This window comes from Stegostoma tigrinum, chromosome 2, assembly GCF_030684315.1.
Source record: "Stegostoma tigrinum isolate sSteTig4 chromosome 2, sSteTig4.hap1, whole genome shotgun sequence".
Lineage (NCBI taxonomy): Eukaryota > Metazoa > Chordata > Chondrichthyes > Orectolobiformes > Stegostomatidae > Stegostoma > Stegostoma tigrinum.
This window is the reverse complement of record NC_081355.1, coordinates 38,070,653-38,090,719: the sequence shown is the minus strand read 5'-3', so window position 1 is coordinate 38,090,719 and position 20,067 is coordinate 38,070,653. Positions and strand designations below refer to the sequence as shown.

The window sequence follows — 20,067 nt, the reverse complement described above, 5'->3', positions numbered from 1 at the left end:
CACAGCACTTGACGTCTTAAGGCAAGATCAAAAATATTCCCCATTGACATAATTGACACCTGTTTTGTGGTCCTGTATTTGGGACGGCAGTAAAGCAATAATGTAGGTTCTATTATTATGTAGTTGAAGAAAACATGGGGTTAAATAGTGAGCTCCTTGACATGGTACCTGTGTACTGTGTAAATAACTACAGGCTCTCATTTGGCCTCACTAGCTAATTGCTTGTCTTTTCTGTAGCAAGGGCTTGAGATGTTCAAAATGAATTATTTTTGGACTGATTTTGCACTCAATTTATGTAGATATTTTGAGCTAGTGCTCCCTACCCTTTCCCTATTTTTGAAACAAATCATAAAACTCCAGATTGGCAACAAAAGTTGAGTTGAACGATTCCTGAGCATAGTAAATACAATGACTGATACTGTAAAAATTAGTTGGCACAGAAGTCGCTCCTTCTGTAGGAGTTGATAATTGGGCTTTCATTTGTCGCACATAAGTTCCAATTCCAACTTTGACTCATTGGGCTTCACTAGCTATTTACTGAACCTTTACATGGAACAATTGTAGGAACTAAAGGGCATTATAGTAAATATAGTTGAAAATAAATAAGGTTGGTTAGCATCATAATTGAAAGTTCAGGTGAAGAGTCATTATTACACTCAATATTAACTCTGTTCCTGTCTCCACAAATGTGCCAGACGTGTGTTTCTTCAGCACTTTGTTTTTATTTCGGAGCCGCTGCATTTGCAGTGCTTGTTTAAAATTATATAGTATAATGTTTGACAGATTTTGAAACTGTTTAACACAGAAGTTCTGGTGCTGAGTAAACAGAGATGAAATTTTGACAACTTATTTTAGGTATGAATGTAGTCTTGGCATAAAATGCAACTTTAACAAGGTTTTCAACAGCATTTACCCTCATAACACCATTTGCCCTTCAATAAAAGGGAAACGGCCAGAATGTCATTTTGCGTACTTCATCAGTGAGCTCTTTGATGACTAAAACCTGATTTTACTCAGAATTAATCGCTGCAGATCGAATACCGAATTCCAAATACCCCAGGATTTTTTTAAAATGCTAGATCTGCTGTATTTCTCAGGTTGTTCTCAATACTTTTTTGTCTTTTCTGCTTGCACTTGTGGCTCCAAACAGCTGCTTGTGGCAGGCTACAACAACTGTCCAGGAATGAGGATTGTAGATTATGTGAAGAGTTGTGAACCTAAAGGTCAGCAGAAAGCACAGGCTTACCATGTCAATTAAGCGCAGTATATTTTACGATGCAATATTATTACAACCAGTTTAATTCATTTAAGATTACAGACAGCTACAAACTTAGGAGGATTGCAAAATGTCTGTGATTGGGTAAATCATAAGCCAGTTGGGGAAGAGGTGGTAGTGGGGTTGGGAGTTCAGAGCATGATTGCAGATCTGTGCAGTCATTCACATCAATCTACTTCATCCATCAAACCTCAAACTAGTTTTCATATCTAAAAATATGATAGTATGTTAGTTGAGGGTTCTTCATGAAAAATGTTATAACATTGGAAATGCTACAGATTTGTGGACAAATACATGCGAAACCTTTTTGCATGTGTCTTTATACAGATAGGAGAATGATATGGACTGGAGAGCTTGAATTTGTCTAGTAATTTGTGCTTCTCAGTAGGCTGATACTATTATAATTCATCTAGAATTTGGATGCGCTGATGCCTTTACAGTAGACACAATTGATTTGCTAAGATGTGCTGATATTCAGACAATTGTTATTGTTCAACTTAGTGTATTTTCATTACATTGAAAAGTTTCAAACACATGCTCACTTTCACTTTGCCTGCATTATTTCCCAATAAAATTATTAATCTCTCATTCGCTGACTAATACCCTGGTGAAGCTTTCATCTTTGCTTCTTTAAGTTCAAAGAACTCAGCCTTGAATATTATAATAGTCTGGCAATTGCCACATTTGGCTGGACCACATAAAGCATTGTTTCCTGCTGCTTGTGTCTTACACCAATTAAGATAATACTTCAACAATCTTGTCAGAGGTAGACTTGTGTCCCTTACTATTTTCCACTCTCAGTTATCCAAAGAGAGAGATGATGCCTGAACTCCAGTGGCTAAATTACAAAGAGAGATTATACAAACTTGAGTTATATTCCCTGAAGTTTAAAACTCCAATCCTAAAAACAACCCTCCACCACCACCCTCCATCTTCTACCTTCTAGCCAATTTTGCATCCAAATGGCTAGCTCTCCCTGGATTCCATGTGATCTAACCTTGGTTATCATTCTCTCCAAGTCTGCTCTGCCATTCAGTGAGATAATGGTTGACCCGTTAATTCTCAACACTAATTTCCTGTCCTATCCCCATAATTTTCAATTCCATTATTGATTAAAAATCATTGTCTCAGCTTTGATATAGAACATAGAACATTACAGCACAGTGCAGGCCTTTCGGCCCTCGATGTTGTGCCGACCTGTCATACCGATCTCAAGCCCATCTAACCTACACTATTCCATGTACGTCCATATGCTTGTCCAATGACGACTTAAATGTACTTAAAGTTGGCGAATCTACTACTGTTGCAGGCAAAGCATTCCATTCCCTTACTACTCTCTGAGTAAAGGAACTACCTCTGACATCTGTCCTATATCTTTCACCCCTCAATTTAAAGCTATGCCCCCTCGTGCTCGCCATCACCATCCTAGGAAAAAGGCTCTCCCTATCCACCCTATCTAACCCTCTGATTATCTTATATGTCTCAATTAAGTCACCTCTCAGCCTTCTTCTCTCAAATGAAAACAGCCTCAAGTCCCTCAGCCATTCCTCATAAGACCTTCCTTCCATACCAGGCAACATCCTAGTAAAGTGTGAGGCTGGATGAACACAGCAGGCCCAGCAGCATCTCATTTTATTATCTTGGATTCTCCAGCGTCTGCAGTTCCCATTATCACTCACCAACATCCTAGTAAATCTTCTCTGCACCCTTTCCAAAGCTTCCACATCCTTCTTATAATGCGGTGACCAGAACTGTATGCAATACTCCAAGTGCGGCCACACCAGAGTTTTGTACAGCTGCAGCGTAACCTCATGGTTCCGGAACTTGATCCCTCTAATAATAAAAGCTAAAACACTGTATGCCTTCATAACAGCCCTGTCAACCTGGGTGGCAACTTTCAAGGATCTGTGCACATGGACACCGAGATCTCTCTGCTCATCTACACTACCAAGAATCTTACCATGAGCCCCGTACTTTGCCTTCCGGTTACTCCTACCAAAGTGCATCACCTCACACTTGTCCGCATTAAACTCCATTTGCCACCTCTCAGCCCAGCTCTGCAGCTTATCTATGTCTCTCTGTAACCTACAACATCCTTCTTCACTATCCACAACTCCACTGACCTTGGTGTCATCTGCAAATTTACTAACCCATCCTTCTACGCCCTCATCCAGGTCATTTATAAAAATGACAAACAGCAGTGGACCCAACACCGACCCTTGCGGTACTCCACTAGTAACTGGTCTCCAGGATGAACATTTCCCATCAACCACCACTTTCTTTCAGAAAGCCAATTTCTGATCCAAACTGCTATATCTCCCACAATCTCATTCCTCCACATTTTGTACAATAGCCTACTGTGGGGAACCTTATCGAACGCCTTGCTGAAATCCATATACACCACATCAACCGGTTTACTCTCATCTACCTGTTTGGTCACCTTCTCAAAGAACTCAATAAGATTTGTGAGGCACGACCGTCCCTTCACAATACCGTGCTGACTATCCCTAATCAATTTATTCTTTTCTAGATGATTATAAATCCTATCCCTTATAACCTTTTCCAACACTTTATCAACAACTGAGGTAAGGCTCACTGGCCTATAATTACCAGGGTTGTCTCTACTCCCCTTCTTGAACAGGGGAACCACATTTGCTATCCTCCAGTCATCTGGCACTATTCCTGTAGACAATGACGAGTTAAAGATCAATGCCAAAGGCTCGGCAATCTCCTCCGTGGCTTCTCAGAGGATCCGAGGATAAATCCCATCCGGCCCAGGGGACTTATCTATCTTCACCCTCTGTAGGATTTCTAATACCTCTTCCTTGTGAACCTCAATCCCACCTAGTCTAGTAGCCTGTATCTCAGTACTCTCCTCGACAACATTGTCGTTTTTTAGAGTGAATACTGTTGAAAAATATCCATTTAGCGCTTCCCCTATCTCATCTGACTGCACATACAACTTACCACTTTTATCCTTGATTGGGCCTAATCTTACTTTCGTCATTCTTTTATTCCTTAAATACCTAAAGCCTTAGGGTTTACCCTGATCCTATCCGCCAACAAATTCTCATGTCTCCCCCTGGCTCCTCTGAGTTCTTTCTTTAGGTCTTTCCTGGCTACCTCGTAGCCCTCAAGCGCCCTAACTGAGCCTTCACATCTCATCCTAACATAAGCCGCCTTCTTCACCTTGACTAGAGATTCCACCTCCTTCGTAAACCACGGCTCCCACACTCTACAGCTTCTTCCCTGCCTGACAGGTGCATACTTATCTAGGACACACAGGAGCTTTTCCTTGAATAAGCTCCACATTTCTACTGTGCCCATCTCCTGCAGTTTCCTTCCCCATCCTATGCTCCCTAAATCTTGCCTAATCGCATCGTAATTGCCTTTCCCCCAGCTATAACTCTTGCCCAGTGGTATACACCTATGCCTTTACATCACTAAAGTAAACATAACAGAATTGTGATCGCTATCACCAAAGTACTCACCTACTTCCAAATCTAACACCTGGCCAGACTCGTTACCCAGTACCAAATCTAATGTGGCTTCGCCCCTTGTTGGCCTATCTACATACTGTGTCAGGAAGCCCTCCTGCACACACTGGACAAAAACTGACCCATCTATAGTACTCGAACTATAGTGTTCCCAGTCAATATTTGGAAAGTTGAAGTCCCCCATGACAACTACCCTGTCTCTCTCACTCCTTTCGAGAATCATCTTTGCTATCCTTTCCTCTACATCTCTGGAACTATTCAGAGGCCTATAGAAAACTGCCAACAGGGTGACCTCTCCTTTCCTGTTTCTAACTTCAGCCCATACTACCTCAGTTGACGAGTCTCCAAACCTCCTTTCTGCAAATGACTATAAAGACAATTGAATGATACCCACATTTGAAAGCCCAACTTAGTTAATTGTATGATGGCAAGGCCCATGAAATACTGCAGCTGCAGCATGTAGAGCTGGTCGACTGTCACTGTGGTCCAAAAGAACCACATCCATAATTAATACCTGCAACTCAAGGAACTTTGTTTCAGAAATCATGTCTCACTAACTTGATTGAGTTTTTTGAAGAAGAAGATTGATGAAGGCCGAGTGGTGAACGTGTCCATATGGACTTCAGCAAGGCATTCGACAAGCTTCCAAATGGATAGACTGATTACCAAGGTTAGATCACATGGAATCCAGGGAGAGCTAGCCATTTAGATGCAAAGTTGGCTAGAAGGTTGGAGGAGAGGGTGGTGGTGGAGGGTTGTTTTTGGGACTGGAGGCCTGTGACTGGCGGGGTACCACAAGGATTGATGCTTGGTTCACTGCTTTTTGTCATTGATATAAATCATTTGGATGTGAATATAATAAATTTGTGGATGACACCAAAATTGGTGGTTTAGTGGACAGTGAAAAAGGTTATGTCAGAGTGCAATGGGACATTGATCAGATGGCCCAATGAGCCAAGGTATGGCAGATGGAGTTTAATTTAGATAAATGTGAGGTGTTTTATTTTAATAAGGCAAATCAGGGCAAGGCTTAGACACGTAATGATAACAAGATGTGAAGCTCGATGAACACAGCAGGCCAGGCAGCATCAAAGGAGCAGGAAAGTTGAAGTTTCAGATCTGGACCCTCCTTCAGAAATGGGGGAGGGGAAGCGGTCTCTGAAATAGAGACAGGGGTAGGCAGTGATAGAAGGTGGATAGTGGAGCAAATAGGTAGAGAGAGGATGGACAGGTTAGGGAGGTGGGGATGAATCTAGTAAAGGTAAGTGTAAGTAGGGAGTTGGGATAGGGATTGGTCAGTGAGAAGAGAGGGTCGGGTAGGTGGGAGTGAAGACAGACAGGTCAAGGAGGCCGGGATGAAGCGAGTAGATGAATGTAAGTAGGAAGTGGGGGTTGGTCAGTGAGTTGGGAGGACCAGGTAGATGGGAGCGAAGACGGATAGGTAAAGGAGGCAAGGGTCTCTCAACCTGCCTTGCAACCATCCTGCAGGCTATAAGAGAATATGACATTGAGAAAGGAGATCAGCTGTGATCTGGTTGAATGGCAGAGCAGGCTGGAGGGCTGAAATGACTGGCTTCTGCTCCTATTTCTGATGTGCTTGATCATTCATCGCTATTCTTTATTTGCTGTAAATTAGAAAATTTTGTGTTTATACTGCTACTGTCCCAATTTTTCCATGAGCTTCAACTTTGTGCATATACCTGTTGTGACATTTCAGCACATGCTTTGTAGAAGTCCTTGTTCACCACATCAGCTGCATAACCTCCATTCATTTTCTGTACCTCATCAAAAAGCTTAAATACATTAGAAAAGTACTAAATCCATACATCACTTAATTAATCTGCACTTGCCTATGTCTATTCACTATTAATTCTGTTCTAAATTATACTTCCTGAAAGCTTTCCCAGCTGCGAGGATCTATAGTTACTGTGGTTATTTTGCTGCAAGAAGACTGTAAACGTTTGCAATTCTTCAGTCTTCTGGCACCAATGCTGATTCTAAGGAAGACTAGGAAATGATATCCAGTGCCTCCACAATTTCCTACCTCAGTATTCTTGGAAACATCTCATCCAATCCTGGTGACTGATCACCTTTAAGTGAAGCCAACTTATTGAATATCTCAGTTTTATCCAATTTTAGTCCATGATGTATCTCAATAATTTCCTCTTTTGCTATCACTTGAGCAGCATATTCTTTCTTGGTAAAACCAGAGCAGAGAAGTCATTTAGAACTTCAGCTATGCCTCCTGTTTCTTTGGGTAATTCCCTTTTGGATCCAAAATCAACCCCACTCCTATTTTACCATGCTTTTTCTATTTAAATATATATATGCCTATAGCTGCTTCTACATTCCACTTTCTAGCTGCCAGTTTCTTCATACCCTTGCTCCTCTTATTTGTTTTTTCACTGCCCGCTCTGAACCTTGCATCTTGAATCTGGATCTGAATTGTATTATCCCTTGGCATCATCTATGCATTCTTTTTCTGATTCAGCTTGTCTTATATCTCATCTGTCACCCAGAAATGTGTGCAGTCTTAGCAGAACACTTTAACTTTGAAATTTTTTGTAACAGTGAAAATAAATAATTTGAATGGTATTTAATTATTTTGCAGCCATGAAAATAGCTCATTAAATTATAGGCTATTTAGTTGATAGCTTATATTAACTAAATATAGTTAAACTGAGCTCTGAACCTCTGGATTTGTTTCCTCAACCTATTCCTTTCATGGTAATGTACCTTGACTCTACACAAGCCAATATATTATTCTTGCAGTATAATTGTTTCTGCAATTTTACTCAAATTATCTAAACATTGTAATGTGTAATTCTATAATTACTGTCCCTAAATCTTCACTACTAACGCTTAATCCACTTAATTACCTAGGCCTAGCAATTCTTTCCTCGTGACTGACGTTTGATAATATGCTACTTAAAAGCTTACTATGAAAGGTAAGGACTCATGGTTGGGCATAATATTTTAGCATGGATTGGCTACCTAACACAAAACAGAGTTGAAATAAAGGGTATTTTTGAGGTTCAGAAAGTGTAGCTAATAGAGTGCCACAGGTACCATTGTTTGAGCCTCAACTATTTGCAATCTTGGAATAAGGGACTCCGTGAATGCTGGCCACATTTACTGATGATACAAAGATAGTTTGGAAAGTAAGTTGTGAGGCATCTATAAAGCAATATAAATAGGTTATATGAAGTACAAGGTATTCTAGACCGTCTAGTAATAGTGCATGAACAGTTCAATGCCTGTAGAAATGTGAAAAGATATACATATAGGCATTGCCCTCAATTTAGGAATTCAGTGAATAGTCGAATTTGGTGTGTAAGCTGGTGCTACACTGGACCTGATTTTGTCTGAGTGATACATTGATGTGGATGTGAAAAGCAGTCAGCAATTTATGACAAGGGGGTTATATGCAGTGACTATGGAAATATAAGAATTAAGTGGATTAAAGTAGTCCGATGTGTTCCTAACAATGTAAATCAATCATCAAAGGCAGTGTTAACACAGCTACTTTTCATAGCATTCCCTTTGAAAACATCTGCTGTATATGAACTTCGTGCTAATTCATTGTAAACTGATTGAAGGTGAATTTATTTTTGATTCATGATATTTGGTCATTGCTGGCAAAGTGAGTTTTTAATGCCGATCTCCAATTGCTCTTGAGAATCTGGTAGTGAGCTGCTTTTTTGAATTACTGATTGAATTTGTTGGAGCTGCACTCACACTACAGTTAATGGGGAGCTTCAGGATTCTGACTTAGCAACAGTAAAGGAATGACAATATAATTGCAAGTCAGAATGTGTGTGGCTTGAAATGTATGTTAGAGATGGTAGTGTCCGCATGTGACCTCTTGTGATTCAAAATTGGAAAAGTTGTAGGTTTGAAAGATGCTGCAATTCAAAAGAAAATGCTTACTTGTCATCCTGTGATACTATTGAGACTCTGGAAGACGTTGCCCTTTATTTTAAAAGAAAAAGTGCAATCACTGTGGCAATTTCTGCTTTCATAGTTTCTGCGCTCTTTAAGGCATCCCTCGCAATCTCAAATTTTGGGATTGACATCAAGTCCAAAATGTCTTTTTAGTTTCCTCATCTGTTAAGTCTGAATGAAATTCCTGCAGGATATAAATTTATGTTTCAAAATTTCCGCAAATTTTTACAAATTGAAGATGGTCATTGATTAGCTCTTAAAGGTGAGTAGCATTCACACCACACATCATCCTGAGCTTGAACGTTGTCCAGGTTTTGCTACAGATAGGTACGGACTACTTCTGTATCTAGGAAGTTGTCATTGATGAACGTTGTACAGTTATCAGCTGATCTTATGATGAAGAGAATTGATGAATTAGTTAGGATATTAAGTTGAAGAACCCTGCAATGATACTCTTGCTTGGAATGAGATGAATGAAGAACTCTCTGGTAAAATTCCACGCACGATTATTGATCTGTAGTCTTACAATACTTCAAGTGGATATCCAAATTTTGTTTAAATGCAGTGAGGATTCATACCTCTATTTTTTTTTACTTTGTTACCTGCAGACCCCTTTTCTGGGTAGAAAATTTTCTTTTTAATTCCCTGCTAGTCCCTATGCCATTTATGTTAAAATATGCCCCCAGTTATTGACCATTGCTAAGAGAAATGGGATGCTCAATGTTGTATTACTCAATAAAATTTTCCCTCATCCTTTTCCTGTTCCAAAGCAAACAACCTCAGCCTATCCAATTGTTACTAATTGTTAAAATTACCATTTCTGATAACATCCTGACAGATCTCCTCTTTATCTTCTGCAGTCCACTCCAATACTTCTTACAATGTTGCGACCAAACCTGACTTCAGTACTTTAGCTGTGGCCTAACTAGTAGTTTAAACATTTCTAGGATTACCTTCACAATTTTATATTTTGCCTAAGCTAATAAAAGAAAGTATCCTGCATGCTGTTTACCTATTCTGTTGGATCTATGGACTGACATGCTTAGCTGGCTCTGTTCTCTTTATTTCTCAGTATCTTACCGTATATTGTGCATTCTTTTGCATTGTTATCAGCACCATTCACTAAATCTCAAAATACTAAAGCAGTCCATGCCCATTTGCAGTGCTGCAAAGAGGGAAGTAACATTTGCACCACACAAGTGCCAGGGAGTGACCATTACCTCTTGACATTCAGTGGCATTTACCAACGCTGATTCCCCCACTATCAACATCAACCTGGAGGTTATCATCCAGAACCAGAACTGGACTAGCCACATAATCCTGTAGCTACAAAAGCAGATCAGAAGCTGGGAATTCTCCACCTCCCTCCTGTCTCCCCAGTGTAGTTGTACGCTATCTACAAGGCTCAAGAGTGTAATGGAATACTCCTCACTTGCCTGGATGGATGCAGTTCCAACAAAACTAAAGAAAACTGACATTATTCAGGACAAAGGAGCCCATTTCATTGGCACTCCAGACTCCACCTTTGCCACAGATACATAGTGGGTACAGTTTGTACAGGCTAGGTGCAGCACTGCAGCAACTCATTCAGGCTCCTTCAAAAGCACCTTACAAACCACAACTTTACCACATGAAGGACAAGTGCAGCCACCTGCAGGTTCCCTTCAAAGTTCATACTTTTTAACTTCTGACATTTTCCCTAGTCTTTCATTGTTGCTGGGTCAAAATCCTGGAATACTCTGCCTTGAGGACTGTAGTAGTCCAAGAGGGCATCTCGTCACCATCTTCTGCAGGGCAGTTAGGGCTGGATGATCTAATGCTGGCCTAATCAGTAAAACCCTCACCCCATGATCAAATAAATCAAAAGCCATTTTGTATTGTCTGTATACTTCTTGAAGATGACTCCTACATTGAAGCTTAAAACATGAATAAATATGATTTATACGTTTCACTTAATTTGAAGAATTGTTTTCTTTAAAGTGATGCATCCCACAGGACATGGTATCTAGTCTGAAAGGATGATGAATTATCCTTCATGCTATCAAAATAGTGATTTCCCCAAGTTATACTGCTTCACTATTAGTTATTTTGGCAATATAGTTGTTTAAAACTGAAGAATCTTCTCAATATCATCATGGCAAGTTCTACAGTGTAGAGTTTGAGATTGCAAAGTGAAATTAAGTAACTAAAGGATAGCCATGGATTGGTAACAATGAAACAGATTCATCTTTGTGATTTTTAACATTGCTTGAAATCCATTTGGACAGATGCGGTTAGTTAAATCCAAGCTCTCATTATAATCTTTACCCACACCATAGATAAAAATTATAGAGAACAAAAACCATACAAATAAAGTGAAAAAGATGAAAAAAATGTCAGTAACTGGCTGGGCTCAGAAGATATTGTTATCAATAACAAATCCCTGTTAATCACTATAATTCTGATATAATATTGAATTAGGGTCTGCAGTTTCCTTACAGCACAAGCTGTAAATTGTCTCTGTTTTATTGACATAAAGTTTTGTCCGCGTTTTGTATTCTATCTCAATGCGTAAAAGGTCATTAATGCAATCAATTGATGTTATTGATTGTAGTTGACTGTTAACAATGGATGACCAGTATTTCAGGAATTAATTCATGATTGCAAAATTTAATTTAGAGATTTGTTAAAATGCTTGGCTGTTTCTTTAGCTGTAATAATTGTGGTTTAAGGTGACTGTTATCATGGGTCTTGTTCTCCAAGGTCAAATCAATTGACTGAATTTTGAACTTATTGAATTTAAAGTAATTGTAACATCAGTATGAGAAACATACCAGAGACTTCAGTGGACAGCTAGTTACTTCAGCTGCAAGTTATTAATAATAAATTAATCTGACCATAGTTGCTATATGCCTGAAATTCTGAACGTAATTTAGTAATAAACCCACTTGAAGGAACAGAGGCAATGGAAACTTGACATATTGACCTGGAAGCATGACCAGCTTCGTGGGCATAGACTGTGTCAAAAGAGTTGAACTTTAAAGCAACTATTGCTATTTCTTGTAAATACTTTTATTGTAATTAAACATCCCGGCACATCTCATAAAAGTGTTATCAAACAAAATATGATAGTAAGCCTCAAGGCCGATATTAAAGCAGATGACTAAGAAGTTACCAAAATAGGCTTCAGGGAGTATCTGAAAGAGGAAAGAGGGGTGGAGGGAAAGGTGTTTAGGGAGGGAATTCCAGAGTTTGGAACTTCAGTATTGATGGTGTGTTTAAAATTAGTGAAGGGTCAAGATGTCAAAGTTAGAAATCTCTCTGTGGGTTTTTTGAACTAGAGGATAACAGTGATAGTGAGGAATGAAGCCTGGGTGGAAATTGAAACCGATTATGTGAATTTTAAGACTAGAGCCAATGCTTGACTGGGAGCTAATCAAGGTCATCATGCAGAGGGGAGTGATTGGTGAACCGTACTTGATGCAAGTTAGGATAGAAGGATGGCCATAAGTGTACAATAATATTAAAGTCTGTAGATAATAAAGGCATGGATGAGGGCTTCAGCAGGTAGGGTAAGGTGGAGAAATGTTATGCTTTGTTACAGTGGTGAAAATGAGCAACCTTAATGATGGCAAAGATATGTAGTAAGAAGCTCAATCCTGGATTGAATGTGGCATCCACGATTGCAAAACAGTTCAACCTAAGATAGTTGCCAGGGAGAGCGATGGAGTCTGAGCTAGGACAAGGCTTTAATTTTCTCAGTATTCGGTTGAAGTATTCTCGTCCAGTACATGATGTTTGACAAGTAGCAATACAGTTTGGAGACATTGGAGTGGTCAAGAGAGGTGGTGGGGCCACGGAGTTCAGTATAAAGATTCATAGAAATTATAGAAACCTTACAGTGTGGAAACAGGCCATTAAGTCACAGCCCAACAAGTCCACACTGCCGCCGCCCCCCCCCCCCCCCCCCCCAAAAAAAGACCCCACACCCATTCCCCTACTCCTGCATTTCCCTTGTCTGACCCACCTAACCTAAGCATCCCTGGGCACTGTGGGCAATATAGCATAGCCAATATACCTGCTCTGCGCATCTTCAAACTGTGGGAGGAAACCGGACTACCCCAGAGGAAATCCATACAGGTACAGTGAGAACGTGCAAACTCCACGCAGGCAGTCACCTGAGGCTGGAAACAAACCCGGGTCCCTGGTGCTTTGAGGCAGCAGGGCTAACCACTGTGCTACCGTGCCACCCTATGGAACTCTAATGTAAATCTTCATGGACATAATTCACATTTAAATGTCTTATGCTATTTTTGTCACTTCCACTCCAAATGTACCTCTAGGTAGGCAGCAGCATTGAGAAAATTCTAAACCGATCTGTGTTGCAAGTTGCAACAAAATGGAATGGTCACTTAAACCAAGAAACACACTAATCTGCTGATTCTTGTTAGAAGAATAGAATTTTCTCCTCCCAAAGACACACAAAGCACTATTAATATTCAGGTCTGGATTTTGCATTTACGTACTGTTTCTATTGTGTCATTAGTAATATCTTTACTGTTCATGATATACTACTTAGTTTTATTTTCAGCTAATAGTTTGAAGCTCTAAGTAGAATGTATTTAAAAGCTTTTCTGTAGTTTTGTACTCAGAAGTAAAGAAGGTATGGTTCAAGAAATGTGAATTGTACTAAAGGTTTGGTGCAACCATATGTCTGTTCACCTCTGGGTTCAGGGTGTTGCATACATAAGCACAGCTAAAAATGCAGGGTGATGCAGATGGTGGGAATTAAGTGTTCTTGATGTGGTGAAGCGTGCTACATGTTATTGTATCTTTGTGTTTCTTCATCCTCTCTGTCTGTAATTTTCTTACTTCAGTTCCTAAAGGCCTTGACTCCTAGCTAGGACATAGTTCCACTGTTGACAGTTAGCATTTTATTCCTCATCCAAGTACCCATTGTGTCACCAAACCAAAAGCTGCTTCCACTTAACATGTAAGTATATAATTCCAGCAAAAAATTGCGGGAAACATTACAGGTGCTGAGTGGCTGGTTCTTACTTCCACTCAACATACGCTGAAGATAGATGAGGAGATTTTTCTTGAGTACTGGATGAGTTGCTGAATCCATGCAAGTATCTTTAGAACATTGCTGTATTAATCATAATTGCACTAAAAGTATGTTCATTACTGTTTTATTTATCTCACTACTCTTGCCACAAAGATTGACCCTGCGGTTGGTAGCCAGCTATTCGTGAGGGCAATATATCATTGACCCAACCTTTATCAATCATTCTCTACAAGCATCTGTTCAGACGTATACAAGTATGTAGTCCAGACTTAATTTTACAGCTGGAGTCTGATCTTTTGAAATCCCTGTGCTTGATTTGAAAGGAGTAAGACTATTACTTTATAAGCTAACCTGGTCCATAAAATGCTGCTTACAACACTACCTTTTTTTATTTATTCATTGGATGGGGATATCATTTATTGACCATCATTAGTTACCCTTGAGAAGGTGGTGGTAAACTGCTGTCTTGAGCCACTGTAGACCAACCTACAGTATTGGTGGAGAGGGACATTCTGCATTCGAACCTAGTGATACTGGAAAGAATGGCTATATATTTCCAAGTCTGAATGATGAGAGGTTTGGAGGCGAATTTGTATTTGATGGAGTTCTTATATCCCCGTTGCATTTATCCTTCCTTGTGGTACTGGTTGTGGGTTTGAAAGGTGGTGGCTAAGGGGCTTTGGTGATTTTCTGCATTGCATCTTGAAGACGTTACATACAGCTGCTACTGAGCATCGGTGGTGGAGGGACTGAACATTTGCAAACATATTGCCAAGCAAGTGGGTTGCTTTGACTGTATGGTGTAAAGCATCTTGAGTGTTGTTGAAGCTGTACTCATCCAGTCAAGTGAGGAGTATTCCATCACATTTCTGATTTATATTTTGTGGATGGTTGACATGCTTTGGGGAATCAGGAGCTGAGATACTTGGTGCAGTAGTCCTCACCCCTCTGACCTGTTCTTTTAGCCTCAGTACTTATATGGCTAGTCCAGTTCAGTTTCTGGTCAGTGGTAACCACTAAGATGTTGATAGTGGTGGATTCATTAATGGTCATGCATTGATTAGCAAAGTGAAATGTTGGATTCACTGTTTTTGGAGATGGCCATTGTCTGACACTTGTGCAGCACAAATATTACTTGCCACTTTTCAGCTCAAATCTCTATTGTTTAAGTCTTAATGCATTTGGACATGGACTGCTTCAGTATTCTGGGACTGAGATGAATGACCTCGAAAGACCACAGCCTTTTGTGCCAGGTTTGACTCCAACCAGTGGATAGTTTTCCCTGATTCCCATGGCTCCAGTTTTGCTAGAGTGCCTTGACGCCACACTCTATCACATGCGGCCTTGATGTCACTTGATACATCACTTCTGGAATTCAGCTGTCTTGTCCATGTTTGAATGAAGACTGTAATGAGGACATGAGCTACAGGATCCTGGCAGAACCTGAACGGGCATCACAGAGCAGGTTATTGCTGATGACACCTTCCATCACTTTACTGATGGCCGGGAGTAGACTGATGGGTCTGTTAATTGGTCAAGTTGGATTTCTCCTGCATTTTGTGTACAGGACATGCCTTGGAAATTTTCTACATTTTTTGAATAGATGGTAGTGTTGTAGCTGTGCTGGAACAGCTTGGCTGAGGATGCAGCAGGTCCTGGGGTACAAATCTTTAGTACTGTTGCTGGAATGTTGTCAGGGCCCATAGCCTTTTGCATTGTGCAGTGTCTCCAGCTTTTTCTTGATATCACATGAAGTGAATCAAATTGACTGAAGTTTGGTGGAGGCCAAGATAGACTTTCCACTTAGTCCTTCTGGCTGAACATTGTTGTGAATGCTTCAGCTTTGTTTTTACGCTAATGTGCTGGGCTCCCTTTTATAGTGATTGGGGATGTTTGTGGATCCTTCTCTTCCAGTGAATTGTTTAGCAGTCCACCCCCATTCACAACTAGGTGTAGTAGATTGTAGAATTACTTAACCCTGTCTGTCACTTGCTGCTTATGATATTTGGCATGTAAATAGGTTGGCACCTCCTTTTTGCATATGTTTGGTACTACTCCTTTAATCTTCATTCAGCCAGGATGGTCTCAACACATCAGCTGGTGGAATTTGAATTCAATTAATAAATCTCCAATATAAATCCAGTCTCAGTAATGGTGTTCATTCAGCTGTCATTAATTATTATAAAAGCCCGTCTGGTGCATGAATGCCCATTACGAAAGTAAATCTGCAATCCTTACTTGTCTGGTTTACATATGAACACTGTACTATGAACCAGCAGAAGTTTTTGGGTGGTTGCACAATCGTTAGGGCATGACCTTGGTCACGATAAATTAAACTTTGGCTGGCAGTAGGATCGATGTGGAGGAGCTCTGCCTTCCCATCAGGACCACTATCAGAAGGAAGGTGGAGAAGTGCTCAATCATTATGTTGAAAACCCAGGATAAGTGGTAAAATGGGCAAAGAAACCAACAGACAGGAAACAATTAGCAAAAAAGACATCAGTTAAAAAATAAGTAGTTGGAAATGCAAAAGCTGAAGCCAAAAGCATTTTTTAGGGCCACCATATCTCTCTGATCTGAGCTGAACCTACAGTAAAAATTATTTTCCTTCCTGTAGGCAGGCTCACTCTCAATGGAGATCGTTTCAGTTTAATATAGTAGCAGTACAGTATTTTAGACACTGAATTTTATTTGAATGTAACATTCGTTAAATTCCAGTTTTCTATCATGCTAAAAACGACGAGTAAGCATTTCACTTGACCACTTTGCGCCACCTGGAGGTGATGTTTATTCAACTCTCAGTAATGAGAGATTGCAGAATTGGACAGTACCCTGGTGGTTATGGTACTGTACTACCAAACCACCGCTCATGATTTCAATTTTGAAATTGAAATAGTTCAATACTTTCTTGTCTAGTGTCATAAAACTAACTATGAAAATGCACAGATTGTTACAAAATTCCGTTTTGTTTGGACTGACAGTCTTCAGAAAAGGAATGTGTTACTGTTACTTGCTTTGGTCTATAGATGATTACAGCCTCTCACTATTTGGTGGCTGCTTCGACATTTTTATTTTTTTTTAAATTTAACCTATTTTTCGAATCAACCTGTTCAGTGATATCATTGCACACGTCTGGAGCAGGTAGAATTTGAACTCTGATTTGCTGGTCCAGGGGTAGGAGCACTAACACTACAAAACAACTGTTGTTTTGTATTACAAGTGGCCCAACTAACTAGCAATTGCTTAAATTTAACAAGAAGTCGAATGTGTTATGTAAACTAACACATGGAAATCATTCCAGTATTTTAAAAGCAGATATGCTGGTTAGCTTTATCTTGAAGCATACAAACTAATTTATCATATCTTCATAGTTCTTTCTTACAATGCAACAAATAAATTCTAGAGTTCATCCAAAAAATACAAAATATACAACTAATCTTTAATTGAAAGTATTTTTATGGCTGCGTTTTCTTTTTTGAATTATGAAGTCATTAGGAAGAATGATCAACGCTGTCCAACAGTTATAATCCCAGCTGATAGTACTACTGACTAAGTCGGAAAGGGGGAACTTTAAAGAAGATGTGCAAGACCAGTTTTTTCTTTAAACAGAGGGTGATAGATGTTTAGAACATGCTGCCAGGGGAGGTAACAGAAGTGATATGACTGCTGTTTAAGAGGCACGTAGACAGCCACATAAACAGGCAGGGATTTGAGGATTATAGACCATGTGCAGTTATATGTGATTAATTTAGAGTTAGATTAGATCATGGTCAGCGCAAACATGGTGGGCTAAAGGGCCTGCTCCTGTGCATTATAGTTCTGTGTTCATCCACTCTTTGTAAACTACCACAGTCAAACCAATTTTTGGTTAACATTCAGGGAGGGGCTGGGGTTCTCTGCTCTCTGGAATGTACTGAATTAGGCGACTGTTTTGTGTAGCCTAGTTATTATTTCAAAACCACTGCACAGAAGTAACCACTACCCATATGGCACCATTTTAAAATCCAAATTCTAAAAATGATATGTAGAATCATAAAATCTTACGGGGCAGGAGGAGGCAATTGTGTCTGAACTGGCTTCCAATAGAGCTATCCAGGTAGTACCATTCTGCAACCCTATCTCCGTAGCCCTCTAAATTTATCACTTTCAAATACATATCCAGTCTATTTTTGACACAACCTATGGAATCCACCTCCAGTGCTGTCCCAAGCAGTGCAATCCAATTCCTAACACTGTGTCAAGAAATTTCTCCTCATCTCATTCTCAGCTCTCTTGTTGACAGTCTTGAAGTTATGACCCCTAGTTACTGACTTGCCTACTAATGGAAATAGATTATCTTCGATTACCCTGTCAAAGTTGTTTATATTTTTGAGGCCTTCAATACAGTCACCTCTTAATCTTCTGTGCTGCAAAGAGATAAAGCCTGATTTGTCTAATCTTGCCATGTATTTAAAATCCCTCATTCCTGATATCACTAGTAAATTTCCATTGCACTCTCTCCAAAGCTTCAGCAACCTGCCTTAAATGAGGTATCCAGAACTGAACACAATACTCCAAATTAGGTCTGACCAATGATTCGTACAGATGTCACATCACGCCCTTCCTTTTGTATTCAGTGCCATTCTTTATAAACCCAAAGATCCTATGAACCTTCTTAGTAACTGTTACAACTTGCCTGGCCACCTTCAGAGGACTCATGCACATGAGCCTTGGGATCCCTCTGCTCTTGTACTCCCCTCAATTCTATACCATTGTGCCCATGTTGTCTCCTAATGTTTCTTCTACCAAAATGTATTACCTCACATTCCTCTACATTGAATTTTATCTGCCAGATACAAAAACTCAGCATCTGGGGAAAGAAAGCAAGGTTAACGTTTTGAGTCCAGTGACCCTTCAGAACTTGTTCATCTACCAGCTGTCTGCCATTGGCCAACTTGTCCCCCTGAAGTCGCTCAGCTTCATCCTCACAATTCATTATTCTCCCTAGCTTAGTATCGTCTGCAAATACCTCCATCTCCAAATCAGAAAGACCAAGAATCCCAACACTGTACCCTGGAGAATACCACTTCCAACTCATCTCCAATCTATGAAAAGCCCATCTGTATCTTTTAATCAACTTCTAATCTAAGGAGCCAGCAATCCCAAACATTTCTAGTTTGTTAACCATGTGGTACTATATCAAAGGCTTCCTGAAAGTCCAAATATACAACATCCACACACCACCCTCATTCCATTGCCTGTTTCACCTTGTCAAATAACACAATCAAACTTATCAGACATGATCTGCCCTTGATAAAGTCACATTGGCTGTGTACTATTAACTTATTTTTCTCAAAGTGTGCATTTACCTTATCCTGTATTATGCCCGCCATCAATCTTCCCAATATTGACATTAAGCTGCCAGTCAGTTATTTCCTGGGTTATCCCTTGCCTTTTCTTAAACAATAGTGTCACATTTGCAATCCGCCAACCCCCTGGGACAAATCCTGCGTTCATAGGGAGCCTGGAAAATTCCTGTGAATGGCTCTACAGTATGCTTCCTTACCTCTTGGAGCAGTCTAGGATGCATTCCATCACGCCTGGTAATTTCTCTACCTGGATTGTTGTGACCCTTTTTAGCACCTGTTCTATTTCAATCACTGTGCTGCTCAGATGCTCAGCATGCACATTTTCGACTGGGCCATTGTCATCCTTTTCTAATTTTGTTAAGACGGACTGAAAGTATTAAATTAGTACTTCTGCCATACCCCTTGTTTTAGTGAGCAATTTACTCTGCTTGCTCCTAATGGGCCCCACTCTACCTTTCACTCATGCTATTAATATGTTTGAAGAACAGTTTACTATTTGTTTTAGCACAGCCTGTCAATTTTTCCTCCTGTTTCCTCTTAACTTTGCTTACTCATTTGTCTCAGCCTTCCTCTGGCATTTAAGCCACTCTTCCTGACTTCTAATCCTGTTATTATTCCAGTATGCACCATATGCTTCCTTTCCTCTTCCTTATTTTCTCATCAATATCCTTAGGCATCCAGAGTACTTTACGTTTGGAATTTCTGTATTTATTTCTCATGGATATGTACTTGCATCCTATTCCTTTTTCTTTTGAAATTCTCCCATTTTTCACCCGCTATTTTATCCACCAAAAAGTGATTTCAATCAACCTGCTCCAGTTCAACTTTTAAAACCGTAAAATCTGCCCTTTTCCAGTCTGAGACCTTGATCAATGACTGATTTATATCCTTTCCACATATATGTGCAATGTATATATGGTGAAAGGTGTGAGTTTTTATATATTGTATTGTAGG

General features: G+C 39.9%; 1 protein-coding gene across 13 annotated transcripts in view; it reads left to right on the top strand.

Annotated features, from left to right (window-relative positions):
* The window catches only part of atxn1a (ataxin 1a), a 346,456-nt gene that overhangs the window by 317,547 nt on the left and 8,842 nt on the right, over positions 1 to 20,067 (top strand). The gene's annotated exons all lie outside the window — the stretch shown is intronic.